The 20,022-nt window shown below is 43.9% G+C and overlaps 1 protein-coding gene across 3 annotated transcripts in view; it reads right to left on the reverse strand.

Moving 5' to 3' along the window:
• Positions 1–16,034, reverse strand: part of LOC119653572 (tudor domain-containing protein 7) — an 83,843-nt gene extending 67,809 nt beyond the window's left edge. For 2 of the 3 annotated variants that reach the window (XM_038058301.1, XM_038058300.1), the window contains exon 1: positions 15,530–16,034. The gene's annotated coding sequence lies outside the window, so the exon portion shown is untranslated. The remainder of the gene's footprint in view (positions 1–15,529) is intronic. The other variant, XM_038058302.1, reaches the window with a different exon arrangement.
• Between the last annotated feature and the right edge of the window lie 3,988 nt (positions 16,035–20,022).

Genomic DNA, 20,022 nt, shown 5'->3' on the forward strand with positions numbered 1-20,022 from the left:
GGTGTGTGGATGGCGCTTGTATTTCCCCATCTCATGTGACAAGATGTGCAACGCAACACTCCCGCAACCACCAATCCACTGGCTCACATCACAAACGCGCCCTCATGCATGGGATTTTTCTCTCGCAATTATCGTTTACGGTCGAACATGCGCAATGATTTTTTACGATCAAAAAGTGAAACCATGCGCTGGGAATTGAATCTCCTGCATAAAGTCTTGCTCCCGTTGCTATCTAGTAACCGGCCCTTGTTACACGTATAGCACTGAAAAAGAGAACAAGTCGTTCCGGGAATATCCGGACATGCATATTAAAATAAAATGCTAACAAAAGAAAAAAACGTCCAATTTTTTAAACTAATTTAATCGCTAGAAACACCGCAAGAGCACACCTAGAGAAGGAATTATTTTTATCATTTTTATCAAAAGAGTACAACCTCTGGCACTACCCCACTCCGAGAGCTAAGCACGATCAAACAGCTCAACAAAAGACATACCTAACATGCCTGACGAAGAAGGAGAAATCCCAAGGAAATCGATAACAAGAATAAATTAGAATTTGATATCTTTAGGAAAGATAGGTCGACACGAAGGACTATCATAATCACATCGAACCACTCATAGCAAAAGAAGGCGGCCGCACATCACTCAATGATACATCACCTCCTAACAGTGCCCCTAATCGAGGAAAGATTCAACAAAGAAAACATGTTATCAGAGATTTCGCAAAAAAGGGATTCAACCCCCGGATAATAGACCAAATGATAAAAAAAAATGCAAGACTACAATACCTTGTACGAACAAAAAACAAACCATATAGAGTAGGTATCACCTATTCCCAGGATTTTTTTAACGAGATGTGGACGAATTAGTCTAAATATGACATGGATTAGTGGGCTCCAGCAGGGAATGTATTCCCTGTCAAAGCGAAATACGCACTACAACCAATGAACCGATGACGATGGATCAGCGAGGTTCTCTCATACTTGGGAAGCGGTAAATTGTTCTCAATCGTAGATTTAAAAAGCTGATTCCACCAAATCTTGCTAAAGGAACGCAGCATAGAAAAAACTGCTTTCTCGGTCAGCAATGATAAAGTCGAATTTACTCGACTACCATTTGGCTTGAAGAATGCTCCGTCTATCTTCTAAATAGCTTTGGATGATATCCTCAGAGAACATATAGGCAAACGTTGCTATGTGTACATCGAGAGCTTTGAAAATCTTGAGAGGGTACTTAAACGTTCTCTCTTCTAAATAAATTTAAAGGACCCGAGCATGCCTAAATCAATACATAAACACATGCAAACGCCTAATCCTACTGAAGATTGTGCGATAACTCGTGAAAAACCATTCAAACACATGTGTCTTGGGAGTGAATAACTTTCCATTTTGGCAATTTTAGATCATAAAACAGGAGCCGATAAACTTCGTTAGGAAACGCCGACCATTGGGTTTCCCAACTGTAGTCTCTCAGGGAAAATAAATAGGAAAAATCTTACGCCGTTTTATTACCATACTTCAGCCATATTCTCATTCGTTAATGACTATTTAACCAACTATGTATCTTAAACTCACTCATGAACTGATATTGAAAGGACACTAAATGAGAGGAACATCCATGGAAAAAAAATTAAAACTTGGTTAAAAATGTCTATACATACTAAGGAAAAACCCATAATCACAGAAATGCAGGAAACTGTCGCCTGGTGTCTAAACGAAAGGGAAATTCCGAGAGTACTCAAGCCAACTTCTGACCAAATCGAGTCTTACGATCGAAGGATTGAAGGAAGCCCCATAGATATGCGTTCAATCTGACACTGATAGACCCAACTGACGAATATTGCCAAAAGTTTCGAATAGATCTGTCAATCTGGTCAAACTTGAATTGACTGATGTCAAATGTAGATGTAGTCATTTAGTCGACCTCATGCAGAGATTTACTTCTGTGCCGCGATTCTGGTTAATGCTTCGCCCTAGACATTCTGATGACATTGAAGGAAACTTGTCTGCTCTAGTGATATCTAAAACATTCTCTCAGGACAAAAGCCAGAACTGAACCAGCCACCACGATATTCAGTAGAAATACTTATAGTTTCCGTGGAAAAAGCTACAAATATTTCTTCATTTTCTTTGGTAATGTAACAAGAGGCATGGACTGAACAGTGGTGGCTAAGATAGAATAGTACACTCAGAATATGCGCATGTTAAGTGTCAGAATATTCCAGTTATCTGTATAGACCAGAATTTCATCGAAAAACTCTAGGCCGCGTTCGAGAAGAATCCTCCGAAGAATTTTTGGCCCCCTACATGAGGATGGGATTCCGCAGCCTACATAACGACGAAATCTCTGAGCGATACCATGACCGTCAGGTTGTGAATAAAATCCGGCTCAATAGGTAACGGTGGACGGAAAGTCTATAAGGGCAATATCTATGATAGAAAAATAAGACGAAGCAGACCCTGCCTGAGATGGAGCGATGGCGTAGGTCAGGACGCCAGACAGATTTTAGGGATATCGAATTGGTAGGCCTCGGCGCAAAGCCGGGATGTCTGGAGTTCCTTAGTAAGGCAGGCCTAGACCGGATACCGGTTGTTACATCGTCGCTGATGATGATGCCATCGAAGACGCCTCTCTCACAATTTTTCCACGATCGATGCAACCCTTTATCGATCGCGGATATCTCATTTCGGATGTGATCAAGGCGTACCACGCCACCAGTCCAACACAACATCTTCATCTCCATTATCGGAAGACGTCATTCATTGTCTTTTATAATCGACCAACACTCAAAACCATAGAGGGCGACATTGCCGTAAATTTTAGATTTGAGACGTTTATTCGTCGATCACAGAGAACACCAGTTGTGGAACGCCACTACATCCAGGTTGCGTTAATGCGTGAAGCAATTTCACAACACAATTCTCCATTGGCTGATAGCATTAACACAAGATATAATCGCTAAGTTCTGGGCATCGACAGTTATTGTGTTTGTTGGGGATCGGTTGTCAAAAATTCAGTTTTGTTGAAAATCAATCTGAGACCGTGTTATCCTTTTTGGAAAAATTGTTCGAGATCATTTTTGCTATTAGACGCTAGACGCAGTGCGAGTGTCATGTTTTGGGTGAGTGTCCTTAACAAGAACAAGGAGGAGTAGTGCGAAGGCGCCTCTCTGGTAAATTTCCAAAACATGATAATATACTATTATTAACTTTGTTTGTGCAAATATCGGAATGGGATGTATTTTGAGGCCTAGATTTCATATACAGGGTGCGCCGGCATATCTTCCTTTTTTAAAATGCGCGCCACTCAGTTAGTTGATGTCATAGCGGAGCGCTAGTGGTCTCGTTCAAGAGGGGATACTGTAAAGTTTTGTCCCGACACGGTTCAGTCGCCATCATGCGTTGGAATAGTGAGGAGAGTGCCTTTGCCGTTGAGGTTTACTTTTCAAGCGGATGTTCGGTTATTGCAACACAGCGTGCATTTCGGAATCGCTTTAATTTAGCCCCGTTGGCTCCCGTCTCAGACCGCAAATCAATTGTTACATGGGTCACTACATTCAGACAAACTGCAAGTGCGACAAAAGGAAGAACTGGAGTCCCTCGGCCCGTTAGATCACCTGAGAACATTGAAGCAGTGAGAGCGTCAATGTTGCGATCGCCACGGCGTTCTGCGCGCAAACACGCATCTGCCCTTGGACTATCCGATCGTTCTGTGAGAAGAATTCTTCGTGATGATCTTCATTTTCATCCCTATAAGATGGCGATAGTGTAGGAACTTTCAGAACGTGACTTCAATTCTCGGATGAACGCGTGTGAGCTTCTTCTTGATGTCGTTCCCGAGGGTGCTATTGTTTTTTTTAGCGATGAAGCCCATTTTCATTTGTGTGGGTCGGTTAACAAACAAAACATGCGCTACTGGGCTGACACCAACACTCGAGAATTGCATCAAAAGCCTTTGCATTCACCCAAAGTCACAGTGTGGTGTGCAATTTCCTCAGCTGGAATTATTGGTCCCTGGTTTTTTGAGGAAAATGAGGTTGCAATGACAGTGAATTCGAACCGGTATGTAAACATGCTACATAATTTTTTTTCCCACGGCTAGAAAATTTGGATTTGGGGGACACTTGGTTCCAACAAGACGATGCAACAGCACACACTTCAAGAGCATCGATGGCTGTTTTGAGGGAAAACTTTCCAGAGCGCCTTATCTCAATTAGAGGCAATTTGGAATGGCCGGCACGCTCTCCCGATCTGTCCCCTTGTGATTTTTTTCTATGGGGTTTTTTGAAATCCCGTGTTTATGTTAACCGTCCAAGAACCCTACAAGATTTGAAGACCAACATCCAAGAAGAAATTGCCAACATAACACCTGCTATGCTAACAAGAGTCATGCCAAACGCCAGAAATCGGTTTACGCAATGTATGGAGAATGGGGGACGTCACCTAACAGATTTGATCTTCAAAACAATGTAAATAAAAACTTTAGACATGTACCTACATTATAAAAAATAAATAAATATTTTCCGATGCATACAATAGTTTTTATTGAGTTTTGAAAAAAGGAAGTTATGCTGCCGCACCCTGAATTACAAATGTAGAGATTGCTCCAATGAAAAACATAACGATTGAAGAAACTGCTCGAGAATTTAAGAACTACTAAAGCCCTCTGCTGAGTTCAGATAGCCATGCGAGTGTGCTTCCCTTTCTTTCTAGTAAAGGGAATTCTGGTACTAAGAGAACCACTCTGGACTCAAATGGGGTTGCCAGAGGCTCAGCGAAATTTAGCAATGTCGTGCAAAGAAGAAGTCCGGGCGTTACCCAGAAGAAACCCTCTGCAACAATACTGCCCTGTATGCGATGGTATAGAAGTACCTGAGGGAAGAGAAGTCAAAGATCATTTAAACTCTATTACCCCGAAACCTTAATTCTGTAACTGGTTTTTCTTGGGGCCTCACACCCCAGAAGGCCATCAATCTCCATAGATTGGTGGTAAGGCCTATCTTAGAGAACGCAGCTTTGTCCACCATGAATCCGCCCAGATACATCAAAAACAAGTCGGGAAACCGGAGGCTGGACGCTTCAGGTATGAAAGGTTTTGTGTATTTCTTTTATAAAGACATTTGAGTGTGAATTTGTAATATATATATATATATAGTACTCCACCTGTAAGGCACTCCATGAATCCAGTAGTCAGGAGAAGCTTAGTAACTGGGGATGTCGACCCAATTTATAATGAGGCTTTGACCGCATTCCAGGTCGCATTCACAGAGTATGCTGAGATTCTCCCAGACGCTAGGCCAAGGATCCCAAAACTGAAGTTTACTTCGGCAACTACTAACATCATTGCTGCCGTTGACAGAATTTTGGCTGATCGTTTGGCTAGCGAGATTACTGCTACAGAGGTTCACAGCCTGATCTACGTTGCAGCTGCCACGGTTATTCGTCTCCATAACCAACATCTTAGAGCGAATAACAGAGGTATGCGCAGAAGGACTTTGCCGTTCTGGGTGTTTCGACTCAACAAAAGAGTCGAAAAGTTGAGAAAGGAGATTGGTCGTGTGACGCAAGCACTCCTTGGAAATCCATCACCAAGAGTGCACAGATGCGTTGCGAACATCATTGGAAACTACCATCTGTCCAATGATATGCCAATCGAAGAAATCCTCGAGGTGCTGAAGCAGAAACTTGCGGTATGCTCCAATCGCATCCGTAGGTATCAGAAAAGCTTTCAGCGAAGGGCAGACAACACCTTGTTCTTCCAGAACCAACGAGGATTCTACAAAAATCTCATCAACTCAGGTAGGGAAAGTAACCTCAATCTGGATCAGGCAGAAGACTTCTGGAGAAGTGTTTGGAGCGAATCCAGCCGTTGCAATTTAGAAGCAGCGTGGCTCCCACACCTTATGCGTTCATGCGAGGCCCTCCCCGAAATGACCATGCCTGACGTAACTGAAGTCGACGTTAAAGCAGTCCTTGACAAGGCAGGTAACTGGAAGGCGCCAGGAGTTGACAAGATTCACAACTTCTGGCTGAAGCGGTTCAAGAGCACTCACAGGATATTGGCAAATCAATTTAATCAGATGATTGCCGATCCTGATTTAGTTCCACCATATTTCACCAAGGGGATAACTTTCCTCATCCCCAAGGAACAGGGTGTCTCTTGCCCTTCAAAATGTCGACCAATTACTTGTCTTCCTACCATCTACAGGGTCTTCACTTCAGTTCTGTGCGCGAACATCTCAAAACATCTTGATGTTCATAAATTGATAGCTGAGGAGCAAAAAGGATGCGCAAAAGGCTCCCGAGGCTGCAAAGAACAGCTTATAATCGATACGGTAGCTGTAAAGCAGGCTGTCCACCAAAAACGAAACATCTCGACAGCCTACATCGATTATAAATCAGCCTTTGACTCCATATCACATTCGTGGTTACTACAAGTGTTACGCTTGTATAAAATCAACCCGAATGTTGTTCTTCTACTGAGAACAGTAATGAAGAATTGGAGCACGAAGCTATCGGTATCTTCGCAAACATCAGGAGAGATACCAATCAGGCGTGGCATTTTCCAAGGCGACTCTCTATGCCCACTGTGGTTTTGTTTGGCTTTGAATCCGCTATCCCATCTTTTGCATGAAAGCAAATACGGGTTCCAAGTCAAGCATGGCATATTGTCGAAATGTACATTAAGCCATTTAATGTACATTGACGACATCAAATTGTATGCGAAAGACGAGAACCAACTTCGCTCCTTGCTGGACATCACCATCCAGTTCAGCAGGGATATCGGCATGCAGTTGGGTTTGGAGAAATGTCGCATAAAAACAATTGTTCGGGGAAAACACACCGACAACGAAGGATACAGCCAAAATAACATCCGAATTGAGGGCATGGATTCGGACGACGTCTACAAATACCTCGGCATATTGCAAGCAACAACACCTGCTGTGGCAATTATGAAATCTAAGTTGCTGGGGGAATTTGAGCGGCGTCTGGATCTTGTCCTTAAAACTGAGCTGTACGGGAAAAATAAAATCATGGCAATCAACACCTTTGCTATTCCCGTCCTTCTATACACTTTCGGTGTGATACAGTGGAGTAATACTGATTTAGAATCTGTCAATAGACGGGTAAGGGTAGTTCTTGCAAACAACAACATGCACAATAGAGCTGCCGAAAAATTGAGGATCACTATCCCACGTCATCAGGGAGGAAGGGGGGTACTTGATTTAAAAACGTTGCACTACAATCAAGTGCATTCTCTTCGTGAGTTTTTCTATGAGAAACAATCCTCTAGCCAAATACATCAGGCTACCGTCATGGCAGATAATAAATTATCTCCTTTGAACTTGAGAAGCAGAGAATGGGATCCCATGTCGAATGTTACTTCAGTCCAACAGAAGATCGACATGTGGAAAGAGAAACCCATTCACGGAGGTCATATAAAAAATTTGTTGTTGTCAGGCATTGACATCGAAGCCTCCAACAAATGGTTGACAAATGGTGTACTTTTCTATGAGACCGAAGCATTCCTAACTTCAATTCAGGATGCTTCGCTCCCAACAAAAAATTATAAACGGTACATTCTTCACGACTCCTCAATCACCAACTCCAGTTGTAGGTTATGCAACTGTGAAGAGGAGACCATCCAGCACATAACATCTGCGTGCAGGATGTTGAGCGGTACCGAGTACACCAATCGTCATAACTCCGTCTGCAAGATTCTCCATCAAAACCTTGCGTTGAAGTATAACTTAGTGGCAACCTACCATCCTTACTATAAGTATACTCCGCAGAGAATCTTGGAAAATGATCGGGTCAAACTACTGTGGGATCACACTATCGCCACCGACCACAGTGTTAATCATAACAGACCCGATCTAGTTCTGCTTCTGAAGGAAGAACGAGCGTGCTTCATAATCGATGTAGCCGTACCGTTGGACCGGAACACTGTTGAAAAACAGCACGAAAAAATCCGGAACTACGGCCCCTTGGCAGATGATATGAAGCAGACTTGGAGACTACAAAAGATCCAAGTAGTCCCAGTAATAATTTCAGCGACGGGATTAGTCCCGCAGAACTTACATAAAGCGCTGAAAACGCTCGATCTTAGGGCTGGACTATACATGGAGATGCAAAAAGCAGTTATCCTTGCAACCTGTGCTATAGTCCGAAGAGTCCTGTCCGGTAACAATCTGACCTAATGGGTTTCAGTCTTGATCCGCACTGTCTTCAATATAAAATCCATGTCTCTGTAGTGTAGGACCTCCGCGTCATTGGCTGAAGTGTTTGCGACAATCGGGATGTAGCAATACATTTTCGCATGGTCGCACACACTTTGCGTTAAAACGCATCATCGCTGTGATGCGGGCCTTTGGATGTTGCCTTCAGCCCATCCTTAGGTTGGTCGCCCCTCGGTCCGGTTGGGCGGGAAGAGGGTCCGTGGGCTTTTTGAATTATATATTGTGTGAGAATATCCACTTTCGAGTGTTATTGACATTCAAAATCTTGAATTTCCAAAGAAATGAAAAATTTGACCTATTATAACTTTGTTAGCAGCAGCGCGATTTCCACCAAACTTGGTAGGATCAAGATCTATATATATATAGCCTGCATTGCTGCAAAATTTCGTGGTGGTAGGATGAACTTAAGGGGGGTTCTGCAGCCAATTACTGAAAATTATAGTAATACACTCTTATTAACTACATTTGAAGGGATATCGTTATGGAAAATATTTCAGAGCCTAGCCACTATATAGTAGCGGCCTCTTCATTTTTTTCAGGTTTTTCGGTTGCGTATGATCACTTTCGAACCCCCCCATGATTTCAAAAAATGATCAGGTCATCTTGTCTTATGATTTTGAAGGAACCTATAGCAGGGCCCACGTGGTGGCTGCTTGTGGTGGTTTGGCCGATGACTTTAAATCTAGAGGTTGTCTGGTCCTGGCGTCAGATGCTGCCTTCAGGCGTCATGGTTTGACCTGTGCGGTGGTTGGTGTCGACGGGACCCAGGTCTTACACTTTTTCTTGAATGTTAATTAAGTTTTGACGGCTGAACTTTTTGCTATCCTTCAGACTATCAAGGTAGCTTTCAGGATGAGTGAGGAGAAGTTTGCCATCCTCACAGACTTGTAAATTATTCCAACAAACTGAAAATTCTCTGGTACTCAGCTCATGTGAGGTACCCATTAAATGAACTTGCCCATGTAGAGGCCCGCAAGTCTCGGGGTTCGTATCCCACGAGATTGGTCGCACCCTCGCCTGTTGATGTTCTGAAGGCCATTCAGGAACATTCATACAAATAGTGGGAGGATGACTTTTTGGGAGGGTTACGAGTGAAAGGACATTTTTTCGTCAACATTCACGAGATTTTACCTATAATTACACCGGAGGCCACGCGTGTACTTGCAGCCTCCGAAGAGAAATCATTCAATCGCCTTCAAACAAATCACACATATAATAAAGTCTTTTTCAAGAGGTTTGGAATCATTGCCTCCGACATAGAGTACTGGGCAAAACAATCCGATCAATTAAGTGCGCCCCACTTAATCTCGCGTAAGTCCGTTAATTTAATTTTAATTGACAAGTGGTTTTCTTTTGTTGAATAAATACAGATGTGAAGAAGGTGTTTGCACAGTTGGATTGTAGTTTTTTGCAATGGAAAGCTTTTGAAGTGCGTTAATTAAAAACACGTAAAATGAGTTACATGGACAAAGGTGAAATAATTGCCTTATTTTGATCGTTGTCGGTTTTAGTCAGTCCTCTGTAGCTGACTTTTTTAAAAAAAATCCGAGCCGCTGGGTCTACTGCCCGGAAACGGGGTTCTGGAAAGCCGAGGAAGACTACATCAGCCGAAGACAGACTGATGCAGAATCGGTTCAAAAGTTCATCGAACATTAAACAAGTCGGGAAACCGGAAGCTAGACGCTTCAGGTATGAAAGGTTTTGTGTATTTCTTTTATAAAGAGATTTGGGTGTGCATTTGTCCCATTAGCATGTAGCACGTAAAATATGCATATATTATGTGGAAATAGCCACTTTCAAGTGACATTGACATTCATAGTCTTGAATTTGCAGAGGAGCGACAGATTTGACCTAGTATAACTTTGTTAGCAATAGTGCGATTTTCACCAAATTTGGCAGGATCATGCTCTATACTATAGCCTACATTGCTGCATTTTGTGATTCTAGGGTGAACTTAAGTGGGATTTTCCTGTCAATTACTAAAAATTGTAGTAATATACTATTATTAACTTTATTTGAACAGGTATCGATGTGGAGGGTATTTCGGAGCCTAGGCACCATATAGTGGCAGCCCCCTGATTTTTTCCAGATTTTTCGGTTTGGTAGTTCCTGAGAATGGGTTCGTTAAAAAAATGACCACTTTCAACCCCCCGCACTCCCCCACTTTCCAACAAAGGTCAAAACTAAGACCGGCTTCGAAAAGTACTAACCGAGACCTTTAATTTGATACCCCACATGACTATATTTGATGAAAAAAAAATTTACACCCAAAAGGGGGGTGTAAATTTTTTTTCATGTATGGGGACCCCCCCCCCCCCGCCCTTAAATTTATCGTAAAAGGATGTAACTCACTATATCCGTGAGCGTTCACAGTTCCCACCTTTCTACCAAATCGCTATAACCGTCTCCGAGAAAAATGCGTGTGACGGACAGACAGTAAACCGATTTTAATAAGGTTTTGTGTTTACACAAAACCTTAAAAAGAGCTCAAGGGTGCCTTTGGGACAGAAATTGATGCATCAACGGTTCGTCGAAGGCTCAGAGAGAGTGGATTTCATAGCCGACGTCCCGCAAAGAAGCCTTTTTTAAATGGAAGAACGCTATTTATGGGCAAAGCATCACGAAAAATGGACACGGCAACAGTGGCAAACTGTAATATGAGTCGATGAGTCCCAATTTAATATTTTTGGGTCGGATGGGATCCACCACGTATGAAAAGGAGCAGAGACCTTATTAGAATCAAGTCGATGTCTGTCTGTCTAGACTCATTGTCACAAAAATTGGTAAGAGCGTGTGATTTATTGTTCCCTTTACTTGCAGCAAGTGGCGCCTTTTTATGTTAAGTTTTTTTACAGAATGTGGCCATATTTGATATCAGGTGAAATGTAGGAGAGTGGGAGCTCAAAATATAACCCCCAAAAAGTGTAACAGGTCTGCTTTTCAGAACCTATCCAACCGAAAAGTCTGGAAAAAATATGTTGGATTTGTAGCTATGTACGAATAGAAAAATGTGCGTTGAAGTTTCTCACATAAGATAAACACAACACCTTTATACCCGAAGCGCGAGCTTATTAAAATCAGTTCAATGTCTGTCTATCATACGCACTTTTCTCACAAAGGGCTATAGCGATTGAAATTTGATGACACGGTGGAAACTGATCGCCCAGACATGCAGTGAATAACATCTTTCTATGTAGGTCATGTTGGGTATCAAATGAAAGGTCTTGATTAGTACTTCTCGATGTCGGTCTTAGTTTTGACATTTGTTGGAAGAACGGGGAACGGGAGGGGTCGAAAGTGTTGATTTCTTTAACGGACCCATTCTCAAAAACTACCTAACCGAAAAATCTGAAAAAAATCGTTATTATTTATTATTCTGTTAAGGGAAAGTCGCAAAAAATCATGAAGCTGCCTCTATGCGATGTCCAGGCCTCAAAATCGATATCTGCCCAAATTAAGTTAATAACAGTATATTACTATATTTTGGGGGAAAGTGACTAGAAAACTCCCTCAAGTTTACCCTAGAGTTATATATTGCAGTATGAAGCATTCGCAAGTTTGATGAAAATCGTATTATTACTAACAAAGTTACATTAGCTTAAAGTTCTTTTTACCGGGTAAACTTACTGCAACCCAAAATACTAAATATCAATATTACACTAAAGTGTGTGGTCTGACATGCTAAGTGCATATTCATTGGGGGCTACTTACAAATTGAATAGTTCTACACTCAAATATGCAAACAAACAAAACTTTTCATACCTGAAGCACAGAGTTTCCGGTTTCCCGACTTGTTTGTATCTCTTGTTGATTAAATTCTTCACATTTGCTAATAATATTAAACTCCGAATTTGAACCATGTGAGGTTGACTTATATCAAAACAGTACCTTTCATCAAATGATTTATTTAAATCGCTTTCTAAAGAATAGAGCGCAATGGAATTAACCATGTGACATGGAACTATCATGCGCTCGTCCCTCCTCACATCTTCTTTTTCTTCAGCTTTTGTCCCGTTCACAAGCTAGGTCGGCTCGTCTTGATCAATCTCGCCATTTGGCTGTATCAAATGCCTGATCTGGATACAATCTCGAGGCTTTTAAATCCCCATCCAGCGTATCAAGCCATCGTTGTTTCGGCCGGCCTTTTGGTCGCTTACCATCGACTTCGATGTTCAGACCAATCTTGGCAAATGAATTCTCGTTAACGTTAATACCATCGAAGATGCCTCTCTCGCAATTTTTCCACGATCGATTCAACCTCATATCGATCGCAGATATCTTCACTTCGGATGTGATCAAAACGTATCACGCCACTAGTCCAATGCAACATCTTCGTCTCCATCATCGCAAGACGCCGTTCATTGCCTTTTATAGTCGCCCAACACCCAGAACCATAGAGAGCGACAGGACGGACGACATTGCGGTAAATTTTAGATTCGGGATGTACGCTGATACGTCGATCACAAAGAACACCAGTTGTGGAACCCCACTTCACCCAGGTTGCATTAACGCGTGAAGCAATTTCATTACGCAGTTCTCCATTGGCTGATAGCATTGACCCGAGATATTTGAATCGCTCAGTTCTGTTAGCGGCAGTGATCTGCCCAGAACAAACAACCGATGGAGAACTGCGGGTGGGAAACACAAGCTTGTGCCCGGATAGCTGAGTTGTTAGAGCACAAGGCTGTCGTACTGAAGGTCGCGATTCAAATCTCACTGGTGGCACTGGTATTTGTATCATAATTTGACGTCGGATATCAGTCGACTCAGCTATGAATGAGTACCTGAGTCAAATCAGGGTAATAATCTCGGGCGAGCGCAATGTTGACCATATTGCCTCCTACAGGCTCCATTATTTCACACCAGAATCAAAACGACCATCATCTGAGTGGACTGCACGTGGTGAATTGACTCCAAAGCGTGCAAAGATGCTACAGTCGGCTGGCAAGGCTATTGCATCAGTATTTTGGGATGCGCATGGTAGAATATGATGACTATTTTGAGAAGAGAAAAAACAAACAGCAACTATTGCATAGCGTTATTGGAGCGTTTGAAGGATGAAATCGCGGAAAAACGGCCCCGTATTCTGCAGATCTTGGCCTCAGCCACTTTTTCCTGTTCTCAGATCTCAAGAGAATGAGCACTGAAAATAAATTTTGCGCCGATGAAGAGGTAATTGGAGTCTACTTAGGCTAAAGACCAATTGTGTATAGCCCTCGAAGACAACTATATTGAATAATAAAATCAAAGGTAGATAAGGTATCAGTGACTGTTCCGAGGAGCCCAATTAGCGCTTTGGTGCGCCGTTTTCATGCCACAAACTCCTAAGACCGTGACTGTTGTTATGGTAGCAGGGGGGCAGAGTCCAGCCGGCTCGGATCTTCAAAACCAGCCCGTAGCATTCACGAACGAAAGCAGCTCTTCCACCCTGCACCCTGACTGGATTATCCTGGTGCTCAGCATGGATATAATCTAATACGTGAGATACTGCTCCAATCCAATACCAGTCAAGGCTTTCTTGATGGCGTTGGTACTGACGTTGTTAAAAGCTCCCTCTATATCCAAGAAGGCAGCAAGGGTATACTGCTTGTACTGCAGCGAACGCTCAACCGTGCCAATTCCTTCGTGGAGGGCAGTTTCAGTGGATTTTCCTTTGAGATAGGGATGCTGGGACTTAGAGAAAGGTGTTCTCTCCATAATCGTCCTTAAGTGAATGTGCAGGACGCGTTCTAGGGTCTTCAGCACGAAAGAGGTCAGGCTGATTGGTCGAAAGTCCTTCGCGGACTCATGACCTCGCCTGCCCGTTTCGGTAGAAAAACCACTCGTGCGCGCCTCCAGACACAACCCTTTCCTGCTGCTTCTGTAGCATGACTGGCATTATGCCATCTGGGCCTGGAGACTTGTATGCGGAGAAGCTGTTTATAGCCCAGCCGATCCTATCCCCGGTAATTACCGATTTGATAGTCTCGCACAGCTGGGGTTGCGTCCTCCTCGCTGGAGGGAAAGTACCCCTCCTGTTATTCAGGCCGCCTTTTTCAAGATCTTGTTTTCAATCCTTTCCTACACCCAATGTTTAGTAGGAATCAGTCCATTGACTAGTTATTATCATACATTCAAGCTGGATCCTCGAAGAATGCATGCCTATCCAATGTTAAGAACAAAAAATACATTTTAACATTATGCAAGATCAATTTCTTAGGGAAAATCTCGTTTTGTGATGTCGAAGAATCGTAACAGCAACAACAAACCGGTAGTCACCCTCGAGCGGTGACCATTCCTTCCCAAGCAAGGTCAGCGGTTCGCCTCCTCGCCTGACCAGCTCATCTATGGAGCGAACGGCAGAACAAGTCAAGTCAGCAATTTCTAGGTCGCGTAGTCGTTTCTGCTAATCAGCCAGCAATGCCCACGCACCGAATTTTCTTCTTCTCTCGCCAAGCACTTCGCATCGGAATTGGCTTGCGCAAGACGTTCACTGCAAGTGGTTGGCCATAGACTCGACTCCTCTCTACCCATCGGGGTCCCTTTCGCCCCACGTCTAATCCGCCACTTGGCCACTGTATTTTATCACCTCCTCGTGCCACTGCTATTTTCAGTCCAGCCGACGGCCAGTTGCACTTTCGGTAATTTGCATTCCGATGTGTCGTTGGTTCCGCCGAGCAGGCCAAAGATCTCCACAGGCCGCGCTATGACTGTGCAATCTTCATATCCGAGCCAAAATGTAAACACAACTGACTAATTTGGAAGCAAGCAATATAACGGGTCGGGGGACGGCTAATGGACCATTGTTAGAAGCGGGGCCACGGAGCAAAATTGTGCAAGCGCCTCGCAACCGCCAGATAATGAGGCTGACGAGGCTTGGCCCACTTTTCCCACTGACAACTGAGAAGGGTCTAGTCTGGGCAACCACCAAGAGGTTTCCCATAAGAATCGCATCATTCGTCGAGAAATCTTATCGGATCAGATTGCAGGCGAGCTCCGCTGTCTCAGCACATTCTGCCCCGTGGAGCAATCTGCGCCCGTCGCGGGGAGTGCATCGGAACGTTCCGAGAAGACAAGAAAAGACAGGCCCCACGGCGGCCCCGAGAAAACGAAAACGTCACCGCCACGGCCACAGACTGTGGAATTTCTTCACGACTCGTCACCTCATTCCGCCACTCGCAGAACCCCTGACGCTCGCACATTCGCACGGAATTCGCTCCAACCAGAGCCGCCCCGACGACCCCGAAGCGCAACCAGCCCCACACACTCCGTCCATCAGCAGTTCGGCACTAGCGCAATTCCTCCACTCACCTGTCGCCTTGAAAAAGGCCACGACACGCTCACACTTCAGCTTGACATCGAGGACTCGCGCTCGATCCCTTCGGACAATTACGTAAACGTCAGATCTCTCGTCGCTCGCTAATCGCACTCCAGAACGCGCAACGCAATTTTCATGAAAACTGTCTGCTGCCAAACTGCACCAGCCACACACTCGCCCGAGAATTTTCCGCGACGCTTTCACACTTTCGCGAACTGTGCGAAGTCTGTATCTGGCTCTCACCAACTTTGTTTCTACGTCGACGACGTGGACGGACGACAGTTGAACGATGTCTGCCAAAACGCAACAGCCAAACGCAAAACAAAACACGGCAGCAGTTTCGAGAACTTGAAGAAACACCTGATGCTGTCTCTGTTCAAAGACCATAGATACCGCGTTGAAAAGTAGTTGTCTCGCTTCCAAATTCAAACATTGCGAAATTCCACCGCAAAAGTGCATCCTCCAGATGTGGGAATTGACAGAAAGAGCGTTACCAGATGGCAGACTGGAACAGCGGCGTGCAAGCAAATGGACAAAAGCAATAATTTTATGATTTTTTGAAAAAAAAATTTCTTTCCGCAACAATTTATTCGCCAATCACAATGAAGTTTCGAAACTTGAATGACAAATATAACAAAGAAACATAATCCAAATTCCAAAGTACGAAAATGAGTGCCATTTCAAGATGTCAACCACGTTCTAGCAAACTACTTATCTGGCAATACCCCAAATGTCCGGGCAAATAAAATAATTTCTCAATGTCCGGTAATTCCCCCGCTTTTCTAATCACAATACATTTTCGGCTAATCATACATTTAAAGCGTTTTCTAGCACTCAATCGAATGTTTGTGGCTTTTACACATGAATAGAAAATAAACGAATCACAAACTAACTGGAATGTTAGTTATTAGTTAGTTTAGTTTATTTTCCCAATAGACTGCCGATTATCTGAACCGGTTGACGGCGACCATGAACACTAAACACAGGAGATTCAACTCCCGCCGCATTGATCAAAATTCTATAGTGGGGAAGAACCATTGCGCATGTACAACCGTCAACATCTCCGGAAATAAGTTCTCCGGGCTCACGTTCCTACCTAACACTTGATTTGAATTACTCCTTTCCATTGAGAATCTTGGGCAGTGAAATATAATATCACGGGCTTTGAATCCTCCGGCATGCCACTGCATCTAGGACAATTTGGAGAATCATCCAACCCAAAGCGGTGCAGATACTATCTGTAGCAACCACCGTGTCCCGTGAGGAACTGGGTAATGTGGTAGTTGGTCTCCCCATGTTTCCACTCAAGCCACACCCTAATTTGGTTGGGAATAGGCCAGTGAAGCCACCGACCCTTCCTAGACTCGTCCCATTTGCGTTGCCAAAGATCATGCTACTCTTACCGTATTTCTACGCTCTGTGCGCCCCTCCATATCTCTTACATGGTACAGCACACTCATTCGTCAGAATGTCAACAGGGATCATGCCTGCCACCACTAATACTGCCTCATCTGATGTGGTTCTAAAAGCAATGCAAACTCTCAAGGACATCAGTCGGTAAACCGATTTCACTTGCTTCCGTCTCTGAGGATTTGCAAGCGCCTCTGCCCACACAGGTGACGAGTAAAGCAGAATGGAACGCAGTACTCCGGCTAAAAGCAACCTCCGAAAATGTTTCGGCCCATTTTTGCAAATGCCGCGCAGTGGCTGGCTTTTGGCATTCATATTCTAGGTGTTCCCTAAAGCTCAAATTGGGATCAATTATCACCCCCAGGTATTTGATAGCCGGCTTTAATATGACCGTATATCCACCGACTTCCACTTTCACAGTGTTATTTTTCCTGCGGTTGGTTATTGATTATTAAGACCGCTTCCGTTTTCGCGTCCACCAAGGTCAGTCCGGCTCTTTCTGGCCAGGACTTAACCGCTCTTACTGTTTCCGTCGCGTAGACCTCCACATCTTGTGGGTATGTTGCTGTAACAACCACACCTAGGTCATTAGCAAAGCTGACAATCGTAGTCCCCTCTGAAACGGGAAGAGCAAACACCCCATTATATATGATATTCCACAACGCACAACACAACACACACATTGCTGTGACAATGTACTCTTTCGGCCCCTCATCCGTCCCGTACCAGAAAGTCTTCTCTGAGAGCCCAAATTCGCTAAATACCCAGGGACACCTGCATACGTCAGTCAACGTCCCTTTAATTCTGTTGACCGAGTTGAATGCGCTTTTAGTATCCAGCACCAACACGGCCCAGCAGCAGCCAGAAATCAGTGCGCCTTTTGCCAGGTTTACTACCATGCTAATTGTGTCCATCGTAGAATAGGTACGCCGGAAACCAAACTGGCGTTCCCACAAACCATTGCTGGCTTCGAAGATGGTTAGCTGGGTTGGGGATTCCATCGAAACCTGGGGTCTCGTTGCCACCGATCCTTCCACATATTTCCCGCAGCTGGGGTGATCTCCGCAGCCTTTTCATTACCGCCACAAGGGTTTATGTCGGCATGGTCAAACATCTGTTTGAAACAGTTCTTTTTGCTCCCCGAATGGCTTCTTCTAGGCGGCCACGCAGTTGCCTCTGTTCCTCCTCTCGACCGTGAGTATAGTCCTCACTAACATGCCAAGCGACTCTACTGGCTAAAGCGGCACTCACGAATGCCAGGTCCACTATAGATCCCAGACCCCTTCCCTGGAAACCGAAGATACCGTCAGTCAACTCTTTTGGAAAACTTGGGTATTTAACCCAAAAAAGAGGAGTCCGAGGATCTTGCATCTTGCCAGATCTTCTTGATTGGTGTTTCTGCTGACTAAGGCTGCCTTGCTGTTGAGTGCAACATCTCGTTCAATATAATTTCACTAATAGCTGGGTACCACAGCATTCTTATCTCCTAGAAGTTAGAATTCGCTATTGCGTCAAATATTTCCCGGGCAATGGTATGTCCGATGTCTTGCTTCTCCAGAAGAGTGCAGCCCTTTTGGGAGCTATCTTCTTTTTTAATTTTTCTTTGCCATTCGCGTGGCTATTTTTATCCAATTCAGTTCAGCAGAGAGGACCGTCATTGCTTGCACCCTGCAGTTACCGTTAATTCGAGGGTGGTTAGAGACCACCGTACAGCTGGAGGCCACAGCCGATGTTACCGCATCAGTTCCATATAGAGCAAAACCCTTGTTCCTGAGTTCGGTTATTTCATTTTGGAGTTTAACTACCCAGCTGGTTCTATTCCCATTCGTTCCCTGCCCTGACCCACTCCAGACCAGCAGGTTTTCCACTCTTCTTTCCTCCTCTTAGATCTTGAAATTATTCAAGGCTAAGTTTCCGATAGACCATTTTTAGCTATGGAATTCTCCATGACCAAAGTATAAGAAGACGGAGTAGATCTTTTGGGCCTTATCAGCTTCCCGGAGAGTAGTAGTGCCTCGTAATAAGGGGAAGACTTAGCTAAACCTAAGCATCTTTTCAAACGACACCCCATTAAGCGCGCTCAGAAAGTGTAATTTGGATTCTTTATTCAGCCAGTTTACATAAAAGTAAAGTATCTTATCATTCTCTGGAGCGGGCTTAGCAAAAACTTTGTTGAGATCATCCATATTGAAGTCGGCATGGCAATAGGAGGCATAAGGTATTGTATTTAGGGATACAGAACTTTGGTTTGGTCGTGAGGAAATTCTCGTGGAGTTTGTCTGAAAGCTCTTATCGTTTCCATTTTTTCCCTTAGATAGGATCCTAGGTCCTTATTCCACCAGGCCTGGTTGTTCTCCTAACTTTGTATGTCGCCAACTTGATCTAGTCCTATATTTGAACCGTGAAGTTCCTCAGGTCATTTTGCGGCTGTAGGTTCTGAAACAATTCCCTAAGATGTCTGAAGACATCTTTACGCCTGATATCCAGGCTTTGTATCAAGATACGTTTGTGATTGCTGTTTGAGTAGGATGTGTCAAGTCTTTCCCAATTCCAGGACGTGACTACTGCATTTATCAGTGACATATCCGGTACTGAAGACTTGCATATTCCGACGTGTGTTATTGTCGAGAAAGTGATCTCCCCATTATTCAGAGGTCTGAAATCGTTATTACAGATGCTATTTACGAGGATGTCACCTTTCGCCAGGTTAACCGAGTCTCCATGGGAAGCCATGTGTATTGATGTCATTGTCGAACGGGTTGTAATAATTTCTTATCGTGTTGGACGCTTACTTGATGGTGGTATTATTTACGAAGGCAATCTTAATAGCCTTTTTATATTCCGTCTATTTAGGGCAATCTCTACTCCTTGCATTATGTTCCACATAAGATACATTTTTTAGTGTAGGCTACATCGCAATCTGTGGACGAGCCACAATTTAGGCATTTACTTTTGGTGCTTACAGTTAAAGCACTGTCTTTCTCTCATTTTAAAGGGATCGACTTTGAAATAGGTTTGCCCAATTATAACTGACACCGGCAACGATTCTCCTAGAAAGGTTAATTTTGCAGTGCCC

Source organism: Hermetia illucens, chromosome 4 (assembly GCF_905115235.1).
Source record: "Hermetia illucens chromosome 4, iHerIll2.2.curated.20191125, whole genome shotgun sequence".
In the NCBI taxonomy this organism is placed as follows: domain Eukaryota; kingdom Metazoa; phylum Arthropoda; class Insecta; order Diptera; family Stratiomyidae; genus Hermetia; species Hermetia illucens.